Consider the following 11,409-nt stretch of genomic DNA (forward strand, 5'->3'; position numbering starts at 1 on the left):
TCTCTCTCCCTCCACGTCTCTCTCTGACAGAGCAACACATAGAGCAGCTCATAGTGCAGCTTATTCCTGACTTCACCAGCAGGCATTTCATTCACAACACTGATACCTAATCATGTACGCTGCCAAAGTGTTTTTGTGGGGCATACAGTATGTGCATATACTATCTGAATCAAACCAGACAATGACCTCTACCCTCATACATGGCACCATTTTGCTGCCTTCCTCACTATGTACAGTAGCAGATTGACAAAAACCTTGAAGACCATGTGCAGTAGGTACTGGGAGGCAGCTCCCTGCCAGGGTACTTCCCAGCCAGGTTTCTGGGGGACAGGCTGAAGAGGTTGGCCCCGGTCTCAGTGCACAGAGCATGGACCAGCATCCTCTTCCCCCTACGCCTCCAGGACCAGCCAGCAGCAGAGTCTTCATCAGGGGAGCCTTCTGATGGACGGACTGGGAACCTGGGAGGGAGGGAGGGAGGAGAGAGGGAGGGAGGGAGAGAGGGAGGGAGAGAGGGAGGGAGGGAGAGAGAGGGATAATAACATATAGAGGGTGATGGTTAGGTGGGAGTAATTCTTACCATTGATGGGAGGGGGAGGGACCAGGAAAGGACTGTATAAGGGACCTCCAGACTGCACTGAGCCAAGCTGTGAATACAGGGAGGGCTGGGGGAGGATGAGATACAGGGCAGTAACCATGAACCTGTGAGACTAAGGGATTCAGTCTGGAAAGCTGAAGTGTGTTACAGATTCCAGATAGAGATGTGAAGGTCATTTCGCATTGAGACGACAGATGCAGGGATGGTGAATGCAGTCTAAAGCGGGGACAGGGGTCTTTCAATTTCAATCACAGCATAAAGCTGAAGGGAGGGACATGCGGATTGAACAGAGCCTGAGGTCAGGCTGGAGGTGTTTGTAGCCCCTGTGAGGTCTCTGAGGGCTGAGCAGCAGCACTGGTGCTTATCCCATTGAGAACTGATTCAGCCAGGTTAACCTCCTACCACAGGAAACATTGTCTTTCAATTTACCCAGCTGGATGAGACTGGGGTTGCTGGGCTGGGGCTGAGGCTGGGATGAGCCTGGGGTTAGGGTGGCCTGTGAGGCTGGGATGATACTGGGTTAGGCTGGGCTGGGCTGAGGCTGATTCAGCCTGAGGGTTAGGGCTGGGCTGGGGCTGAGGCTGGGATGAGCCTGGGGTTGGCTGGGCTGGGGCTGAGGCTGGGATGAGCCTGGGGTTAGGCTGGGATGAGGCTGAGGCTGGGATGAGCCTGGGGTTAGGCTGGGCTGGGGTTAGGCTGGGATGAGCCTGGACTGAGCCTGGGTGAGGCTGGGGTGAGGGTGTGCTGAGGCTGGGGTGAGGGTGTACTGAGGCTGCAGTGAGGGTGTGCTGAGGCTACAGTGAGGCTGCAGTGAGGCTGGGCTGAGGGTGCAGTGAGGTTGCAGTGAGGCTGGGCTGAGGGTGCAGCATTGTGTGCTCTCTGATACTAACCGTGATTAAAAGTCCAGGCTGGACAGAGGCCAGAGGGCCAGGACACAGAACGTGAGAGTAAACACATCCAATCACAACACCCCTCCATTAACCTCTAGACCCAGAGACCCAGAGCAGGTGCAACCATGTAACCCTTATCCCCAGGAATCCCCTCCTGTCCCTGGGGTAGGTCCAGCCAAGAAGTCCCGCTCCTGCTGCTCTGACCGGAACTCATTAAAACTACAATAGCTGGCAACAGGCTCTGGCCTCTGTTCTCTCTCTCTCTCTATGCTGCAGGCTGTTTATAGGGTCAGTTCACTCTCTGTTAGATCAGGTCACAGTGTTAGTTCATTAGGTACACTATGAGCACTGATTAGAAGACTACTCCTCCCATTAAGGTCTAATGATGATCTCCTTCCTGCCTCTAACCCATCTGGGGCAGATTAGCTGATCAATTGACTAGTGCAACGTGCACTTGTCCTTTTCCATAGGAAAGGAAATGTAGAAGCTTGAACAATAAGGTCAAACACAGGTTAAAAGAAGGAACACTATCATGTTCAAATGTTGTCACTTTCTTGTGAAAATAACAGACACCACTGAGAATGAGATAGCAGCCCGTCTGGATAATTGGCTGTAATCGCTAACAAAAGGGAGCACACAGAGATATCTCTCTACCAAGGACACAATCTAGCCAGCCTCCTCCAATATACAATATACTTCAGAAAACCAAACCAGTCTCTAAGGAATCTCTGAATCATCACAGAGTAACTGAAACTGAGCCAACTCTTGGTGAGAATGACAATAAAGTTCAGGAACAACAAAACAAAACAATGTCCTGTTGTGATTCATTTCATAAAAAGAGGTGGAAGCTTAGGCAGTGTTGTGTGTACACAGTGCAGGTATAAATAAACTGTAGTATGTGACGATGGAGGTGATGATGGTAGTGGTAGTGGTGATGATGGTAGAGGTGGTGGTGGTGATGGTAGTGGTGGTGATGGCAGTGGTGGTGGTGATGGTGGAGGTGATGGTGGTGGTGGTAGTGGTGATGGTAGTGGTGGTGGTGGTAGAGGTGGTAGTGGTGGTTTTGGTGATGGTGATGGCGGTGGTGGTAGTGGTGGTGGTGGTGGTAGTAGTGGTGGGGATGGTGGTGGTGGTGATGGTGGTAGTAGTGGTGTTAGTGGTAGTAGTGGTGATGGTGGCGGTGGTAGTGGTAGTCGTGGTGATGGTGGCGGTGGTAGTGGTAGTAGTGGTGATGGTAGAGGTGGTGGTGGTGGTGGTGATGTTAGTGGTGGTGGTGGTGGTGATGGTAGTGGCGGTGGTGGTGGTGATGGTGACGGTGGTGGTGGTAGTGGTGGTGGTGATGGTAGAGGTGGTGGTTTTGGTAGTGGTGGTGGTAGTAGTGATGATGGTAGAGGTGGTGGTAGTGGTGGTGATGGTAGTGGTGGTAGAGGTGGTGGGGGTGGTGATGATGGTGGTGGTGGTGGTGGTAGTAGTGATGGTAGAGGTGGTAGTGGTGGTGGTGGTAATGGTAGTGGTGATGGTAATGGTGGTGGTGGTGGTAGTAGTGGTGGTGGTGGTGGTAGTGATGATGGTGATGCTGGAGGTGATGGTGGTTGTAGTGGTGGTAGTAGTGGTAGTGGTGGTGATGGTGGTGGGAGTGGTGGTGGTGGTGATGGTGGTGGCGGTGATGGTGGAGGTAGTGGTGGTGGTAGTAGTAGTGGTGATGGTGGTGGTAGTGGTGGTAGTGATGATGGTAGAGGTGGTAGAGGTGGTGGGGTGGTGGTGATGGCAGTGGTGGTGGTGGTGGTAGTGATGATGATGGTGGTGGTGGTAGTAGTGATGGTAGAGGTGGTGGTGGTAGTAGTGGTAGTGGTGGTGGTAGTGATGATGGTGATGGTAGAGGTGGTGGTAGTGATGGTGGTGGTGGTAGATAGTAGTGGTGGTGGTAGTAGTGATGGTGGTGGTGGTGGTAGTAGTGATACTGGTAGTAGTGGTGATGGTGGAGGTGATAGTGGTAGTAGTGATGATGGTGGTGGTGGTGGTCGTGGTGGTGGTGATTGTAGTGGTGGTAGATGTGGTGGTGGTGGTGATTGTGGTAGTAGTGGTGGTGATGGTGATAGTAGAGGTGGTAGTGGTAGTAGTGATGATGGTAGTGGTGGAGGTAATGGTGATGGTGGTGGTGGTAGTGGTGGTGATGGTGGTAGTAGAGGTGGTAGTGGTGGTAGTAATGATGGTAGTGGTAGTGGTAGTGGTGGAGGTGGTAGTGGTGGAGGTGGTAGTGGTGGAGGTGGTAGTGGTGGAGGTAATGGTGGTGATGGTAGTGGTGGTGTTGGTGGTGTTGGTGGAGGTGGTGGCAGTGGTGATGGTGGTGACGGTGGTGGTGTTAGTGGTGGTGGTGATGGTTGTGATGGTGGTGGTAGTGGCGGTGATGGTGGAGGTGATGGTGGTAGTGGTAGTGGTGGAGGTGGTAGTGGTGGAGGTAATGGTGGTAGTGGTGGAGGTGGTAGTGGTGGAGGTGTTAGTGGTAGTGGTGGAGGTAATGTTGGTGGAGGTGGTGGTGATGGTAGTGGTTTAGGTGATGGTAGTGGTGGAGGTGATGGTAGTGGTGGTGTTGGTGGAGGTGGTGGCGGTGGTGATGGTAGTGGTGGTGGTGATGGTAGTGGTGGTGACGGTGGTGGTGGTGGTGTTAGTGGTGGTGGTGATGCTGGTGATGGTGGTGTTAGTGATGCTGGTGATGGTAGTGGTGGTGATGGTAGTGGTTTTAGTGGTGGTGATGGTAGTGGTGGCGGTGATGGTAGGGGTGCTAGTGGCGGTGGTGGTAGTGTTGGTGATGATAATAGTGATGGTGGTGGGGGGGATGGTAGCGGTGGAGGGGGTGGTGTTGCAGGTGACGAAGGTGGTGGTGGTAGTGATGATGATGGTGGTGATGGACATCCACACCAGCCCATCCAGGCCTCTGGTCGTCATATTGCCTTTGATTAGGTCTGAGGTGCTGAAAGACACCATCTTCTTCTCCAGGGTGGGTGGCCTGTTTGTTCAGTAACCCTCCCCTCTTCGGGAGCTACGTCTGGGGGTCCACGACGCTGGTGTAGGGGGATGGGATGGAAATGGGTCTTAACGCCAGGTGACATGAGACGTGTTGGGGAGAAAGATCACGTCCCATCAGGGTTGGGGTGAACTTCAGTGAGCTGTATTCTATTAGGATCCCTGGATTAGCTTCAGCCCACTAGCTGCTTCTAGATGATCTAGTGGTGTGGAATATTCTATTCTGTTCTGTATTTCTGTTCTATTCTGTTCTATTCAGTTCTACTTTCATCTAGTATTCTATGTTATTCTCTGTGCTGTTCTATTCTATTCTGGGTTCTGGACCACTGTTACCCGACTCCCCTGTGTTCTGCAGCTGTAGCATAGTGGTGGCAGAGACAGTGACAGAAAAGATCAGCCAGGAGAGAGTGGCTGAAGGATCAAAGCCCCCCCCCCCCTTAATCCTGCTAAAGCAGGGAGACATGGGCAGGGAGTGAGGTGGATTATGAGGTGGTCATGGTCAATTTCTTGTACCTATCCTCGCAGTTAAAGTGCTTCATAGGGAAGCAGTCCTGAACTGACTTTCATACAGACATCACGAATGAACCCGAACTGTTATCATGGGCCACATGGCATCAAAGGAAGGTGGCTTTAAAAGAACTGATCTAGCTCACACATCCAGATATTAGTGAGTAATGTTATACTGTGTAGTATGTAAGGTGTGTGTGTGAGCGTGTGCGTGAGTGTGAGTGTGCGTGTGCGTGTGTGCGCATGTGTGTGTGTGTGTGTGTGCGTGCGTGCGTGCGTGTTGCAAGTACAATAAGTATGAATCAGACTAGCCAGGTTGTGGGGTGATGTGATCACAGTCACACTGATGAGTGGATGGGTTGGGCTCTCTCTCACTCACCCAGAGGCAGGATCCCATAAAGGGCAATGAGCTGTCTGACGTCTGACAGAGAGGGCATGGGCTCAATGTCTGCCTGGCGCAGGGTCGTACCCAGGTAGCTGAACTCACCTGGAGGGAGGGAGGGAGGGAGGGAGGGGGAGAGACGAGGGAGAGAGGGGGAGAGAGAGGGAGGGAGGGGGAGGGAGAGACGAGGGAGGGAGGGGGAGGGAGGGAGGAGAGAGAGAGAGAGGGGGAAGGGGAGGGAGAGACGAGGGAGGGAAGGGAGGGAGGGAGGGAGGGAGGGAGAGGGATGGGGAGGGAGAGACGAGGGAGGGAGGGAGGGGGAGGGAGGACGAGGGAGGGAGGGAGGGAGGGAGGGAGAGACGAGGGAGGTAGGGAGGGAGGGGGAGGGAGAGACGAGGGAGGGATGGGGAGGGAGAGACGAGGGAGGGAGGGAGGTAGAGAGAGAGAGGGAAGGGGGAGGGAGAGAAGTCAGACATCCATCAGACAATAGTCTTGAGGTATGGAATTTGCTCTTTGTACATTGGCTGATGCATATCTTCAGACATAAATCAACTCAGCAGAAACCTGTACTAATGCAACTTAGACATTAATTGGCTGTATTTCAGGAGCCTCTAGGCATCAAGGCATCGAGCTATACTGTGTCTGGAACTGAAATAAGGGAAGGTATATTTCGGCCACTATCATAGACAAGACATCAACATCTATTTCTCTGTCCCTCTTGCCGGACTCTCCTCCTCAACCATTCCAAACTCCCTCCCAACATCAAAGGCACTGTATGTGGATATAATTGAAACCAACAGTAACTGGTTTTGGGGAGCCAGGCGTGTGTGTCTGTCTGTTCAACATGATAGAGTGTGGTGTCATCCTGACCCTTATTGCAACATGGCCGCAGCGAGACATCTAGGGCGGGAGGCAGGGAGGGAATGAGGCACAGAGTGGGATATTGAGTCATAAATCCCTGTGGAGATGAGGCAGGCTCCCTGTCTGATATCCAGCTGGCCCTACTAGACACTCGTGAGCAAACACACCTTTTCATACACACACCAAAGCACGCAGACACACACACCAAAGCACGCAGACACACACACCAAAGCACGCAGACACACACACCAAAGCACGCAGACACACACACACCAAAGCATGCAGACACACACACACCAAAGCATGCAGACACACACACACACACACACACACACACACACACACACCAAAACATGCAGACACACACACCAAAGCATGCAGACACACACACACCAAAGTACGCAGACACACACACACCAAAGTACACAGACACACACACACCAAAGTACACAGACACACACTCCAAAGCGGCAGTGTAGCCTAGTGGTTAGAGCATTGGACTAGTAACCGAAAGGTTGCAAGTTCAAATCCCCGAGCTGACAAGGTACAAAATCTGTCGTTCTGCCCCTGAACAGGCAGTTAACCCACTGTTCCTAGGCCGTCATTGAAAATAAGAATTTGTTCTTAACTGACTTGCCTAGTTAAATAAAGGTTAAAAAAAAAAAGTAGACACACACAGCAAAGCATGTAGACACACACACCAAAGCATGTAGACACACACACCAAAGCATGTAGACACACACACCAAAGCATGTAGACACACACACCAAAGCATGTAGACACACACACCAAAGCATGTAGACACACACACCAAAGCATGTAGACACACACACCAAAGCATGTAGACACACACACCAAAGCATGTAGACACACACACCAACGTACACAGACACCAAAGCAAGTAGACATACACACACCAAAGTACACAGACACACACACCAAAGCAAGTAGACACACACACCAAAGTACACAGACACACACGTATGCATGAACATTCATATAGCTGTGACTAAGGATTATCCAATTGACTGAAGCCAGACCTAAGTCACCAACATTTTATATGTACAGCGCATTGGGAAAGTATTCAGACCCCTTGACTTCTTCCACATTTTGATACGTTACAGCCTTATTCTAAAATGTATATATACACACAATACCCCATAAATACAAAGCAAAAACAGGTTTTTAGACATTTTTGGAAAATGTATATGAAATACATAACAGAAATACCTTATTTACATAAGTATTCGAACACTTTACTAGGAGACTCAAAGTTAAGCTCAGGTGCATCCTGTTTCCATTGATCCTCCTTCAGATGTTTCTACAACTTGATTGGAGTCCACCTGTGGTAAATTCAATTGATTGGACATGTTTTGGAAAGGCACACACCTGTCTATATAAGGTCCCACAGTTGACAGTGCATGTCAGAGCAAAAACCAAGCCATGAGGTTGAAGGAAATGTCTGCAGAGCTCTGAGAAAGGATTGTGTTGAGGCACAGATCTGGGGAAGGGTACCAAAACATTTTTTTATCATTGAAGATCCCCAAGAACACAGTGGCCTCCATCAATCTTAAATGGAAAAAAAATGGAATCACCAAGCCTATTCCTGGAGCTGGCCGTCCAGCCAAACTCAGCAATCAGGGGAGAAGGGCCAGAGTTCCTCTTTGGAGATGGTTGTCTTTCTGGAAGGTTCTCCCATCTCTGCAGCACTCCACCATTCATGCCTTTATGGTAGAGTGGCCAGACGGAAGCCACTCCTCAGTAAAAGGCACATGACAGCCTGCTTGAAGTTTTCCAAAAGGCACCTAAAGACTCTCAGACCATGAGAAACAAGATTCTCAGGTCTGATGAAACCTGAATGCTAAGCATCACGTCTGGAGGAAATCTGATACCATCCTTACGGTGAAGCATGCTGGTGGCAGCATCATGCTGTGTGGATGTTTTTCAGCGGCAGGGACTGGGAGACTAGTCAGGATCGAGGGAAAGAAGAACGGAGCGATCCTTGATAAGATAGAGATCAGAGAGATCCATGATGAAAACCTGCTCCAGAGCGCTCAGGACCTAAGACTGGGGCAAAGGTTCACCTTCCAACAGGACAACGACCCTAAGAACACAGCAAAGACAACACAGGAATGGCTTCGGGACAAGTCTCTGAATGTTCTTGAGTGGCCCAGCCAGAGCCCGGTCTTGAACCCTGTGACGTAGAAGTCCGTCACTGGCCGCGGGCAGCATTTGGTTCTTTAACGCACACACATTCATCACTCCTCCCTGCACCATTATAAGATAAGTTAACAATGTAGGTTTCTATTGTTAATTGATTAATTAATTAGGGTTAATTGTTCTGAGGGGAGGGGCTAGCCCTACAAAAGGAGCCTCTCTTTCAGTCATGGAGAGGCAGTTTGGATTGAGCTGTGGATGGGGCAGCATTGTTTTTAAGCTGTCCCATAAGGTAGACGTTGATGGCAGTACTGTTGTTTTTTGTTCCGGAATCACTTGTAAATAAACACCTTTGCACAGAAGAACTTTTGCGGTTCCGCCATCTTTTTATTTTGATAGAGGTTAGGTTATCCAGTTTAGCCTTCTGGCCTACTCTACGTGACAAACCCAATCAAACATCTCTGGAGAGACCTGAAAATAGCTGTGCAGCGACGCTCCCCATCCAACCTGACTGAGCTTGAGAGTATTTGCAGAGAAGAATGGGGGAAACTCTCCAAATACAGGTGTGCCAAGAAGACTTGAGACTGTAATCACTGACGGTGCTACGGTGCTTCAACAAAGTACTGAGTAAAGGGTCTGAATAGTTATGTAAATGTGATATTTCAGTTTTATTCATTTTTTTAATACATCTGCAATCATTTCTAAAAACCTGTTTTTGCTTTGTCATTATGGGCTATTGTATGTAGATTGATGAGGGGGAAAAAAGGTAACAAAATGTGACAAAAATTGGGTCTGAATAGTTTCCGCGCTGTGTGCATGTGTGTGTGAGATGTCAGTACCGTACCAATGTACTCAGAGAGCTTGATGTTCAAGGGTCTAATCAAGAAGCCCTCCAGCACCAGCTCTTCATACAGAGACTCAAGGGTTCTAGAGAGAGAGACAGAGACAGACAGAGAGAGAGAGAGAGTTACAGAGAGACACAAAGAGAGAGAGAGAGAGAGAGTTACAGAGAGACACAGAGAGAGTTACAGAGAGAGGAGGGAGGGAGAGCGAGTAAGACACAGAGAGAGAGAGACAGAGAAAGAGGGAGAGAGAGTAAGACACAGACACAGAGAGAGAGAGTGTGGAGGGACAGAGAGTGAGAGAAAAGGGCAATGAAAGTGAGAGATAAACATGAAGTAGAGAAAGGAAAGGAGAGAGAGAATGGTAAGTCGGGTGAGAGGGAGAGAAAGATGGTGTTAAACTGAGGGCGGGGGAGCAGGTCACAAACACACTAATCATTAACCAGGCCTATTGGAGTGGTGGTCACTCCATGACATCATACTCCTGCCCTCTGCCAACCAATCATCTGCTCCATATGGCGACTGATATTATCAGACACTGACCTGTCGGCTGTCAGATCCTTCTCTTTCTTCTTCTTCTTCTTACTGCCCTTCTTTCCTTTCTTCTTTTTCTACAATGGAGACATATAACTAAGCAGTGGAGGCTGGTAGTGGAGCTATAGGAAGACGGGGCTCAGTGTAGTGGCTGGGATGGAATCAATGTACCAGAGTCAAACATGTGGTTTCCATATATTTGACACGGTTCCATTTAATCCATTCCAGCCATTACAATGAGCCCGTGCTCCTATAGCTCCTCACACCAGCCTCCTCTGGACCTGAGTGGTTCTTCCAAAACCACAACCAAGCTGGCAGAGCAGCCAAGGAATGTCCTACAAGATAGATATGCACATAAGACAGCTGAAAACATTGAGATGAATCTGGCTCATAGCTCCACAAAAACGTCATACAGAGGGAGCCTCAGATGAACAACATGGAAGATGTTGAGTTCAGAAAAACCATCAGAAAGGAACAACTGAGTCACAGTCTTTGGGGATAACAACATGTTCCTGGTCTATAATAACACTCCTGGAGAGATGATCTTACACAACCTATGAACCAAAATACATGTGTTCTTTCATTTAGTAAATACACCACCTCCCTGTTGCTATGAGAGGGTGTTCCTCTCACAGAAATATTTAAGAATTCCCCTCTATTTCTTCAGGAATTTTGGACCACTGTGAAACTATGTTTAATCGTAGCCTACAGTGCTGGCAGCAAACCATAAATGAACACCTCTCAAAGAAGGAGCTATGGTGATGTTGGGTGGTTTGGGATTTGACATTCTTTGTTTACCACATTACTGTCATTACAGTATGGACACAAACAAGAGATAAACAGGCCTACTGATTCAATAATCAACACGCTCAGCTACTCTGGCTGAGGTAAATCACAAAATATTCTGCCAAATATGTCTTTGGAGATCCACATGAAAAAATACTGTAGTATAAACTGGGTGGTTTGAGCCCTGATTGCTGATTGGCCGACAGCTGTGTTATATCAGACCGTATACCAGGTGGATGACAAAACATTTATTTTTACTGCTCTAATTACGTTGTTAGCCAGTTTATAATAGCAATAAGGCACCTTGTGGTATATGGCCAATATACCATGGCTAAGGGATGTGCCCAGGCACTTCGCATTGTGTCATGCGTTAGAACAGCACAGAGCCGTGGTTTATTGACCATATACCAAACCTCCTCATGCCTTGTTGCTTAGTATTATTAGTAGTAGTATATACAGTTTACTATATAAATACTGCAGTAAAATAAATAGTATATACTATAGTGTTTTTGTGGACTGTAGAATACTCTAGTATTTACTGTAGTGTTTTTGTGGACTGTAGTATACTGTAGAATTTACTGTAGTGTTTTTGTGGACTGTAGTATACTGTAGAATTTACTGTAGTGTTTTTGTGGACTGTAGTATACTGTAGAATTTACTGTAGTGTTTTTGTGGACTGTAGTATACTGTAGTATTTACTGTGGTGTTTTTGCAGACTCGACTGTAGTATTTACTATAGTGCTTTTTGTTTTATTATCTTTGACATAGAAGTTTGGGGCTCCTGGAGAAATACTAAAACAACATATTTGCCATAACCTGTAGGTAGGTAGG

At 48.5% G+C, this 11,409-nt stretch overlaps 1 long non-coding RNA gene across 1 annotated transcript; it reads right to left on the bottom strand.

The window, feature by feature from the left end:
- Positions 1-386: 386 nt before the first annotated feature.
- LOC135534697 (uncharacterized) lies at positions 387-9,905 on the bottom strand. Its single transcript, XR_010454729.1, has 4 exons — positions 9,802-9,905; positions 9,261-9,343; positions 5,396-5,503; positions 387-458 (listed from the first exon to the last, which is right to left on the bottom strand). It is a non-coding gene; the product is annotated as an uncharacterized LOC135534697 (long non-coding RNA).
- Positions 9,906-11,409: the final 1,504 nt, after the last annotated feature.

The sequence above is a fragment of the Oncorhynchus masou genome, unplaced genomic scaffold (genome assembly GCF_036934945.1).
Source record: "Oncorhynchus masou masou isolate Uvic2021 unplaced genomic scaffold, UVic_Omas_1.1 unplaced_scaffold_3823, whole genome shotgun sequence".
In the NCBI taxonomy this organism is placed as follows: Eukaryota; Metazoa; Chordata; class Actinopteri; order Salmoniformes; family Salmonidae; genus Oncorhynchus; species Oncorhynchus masou.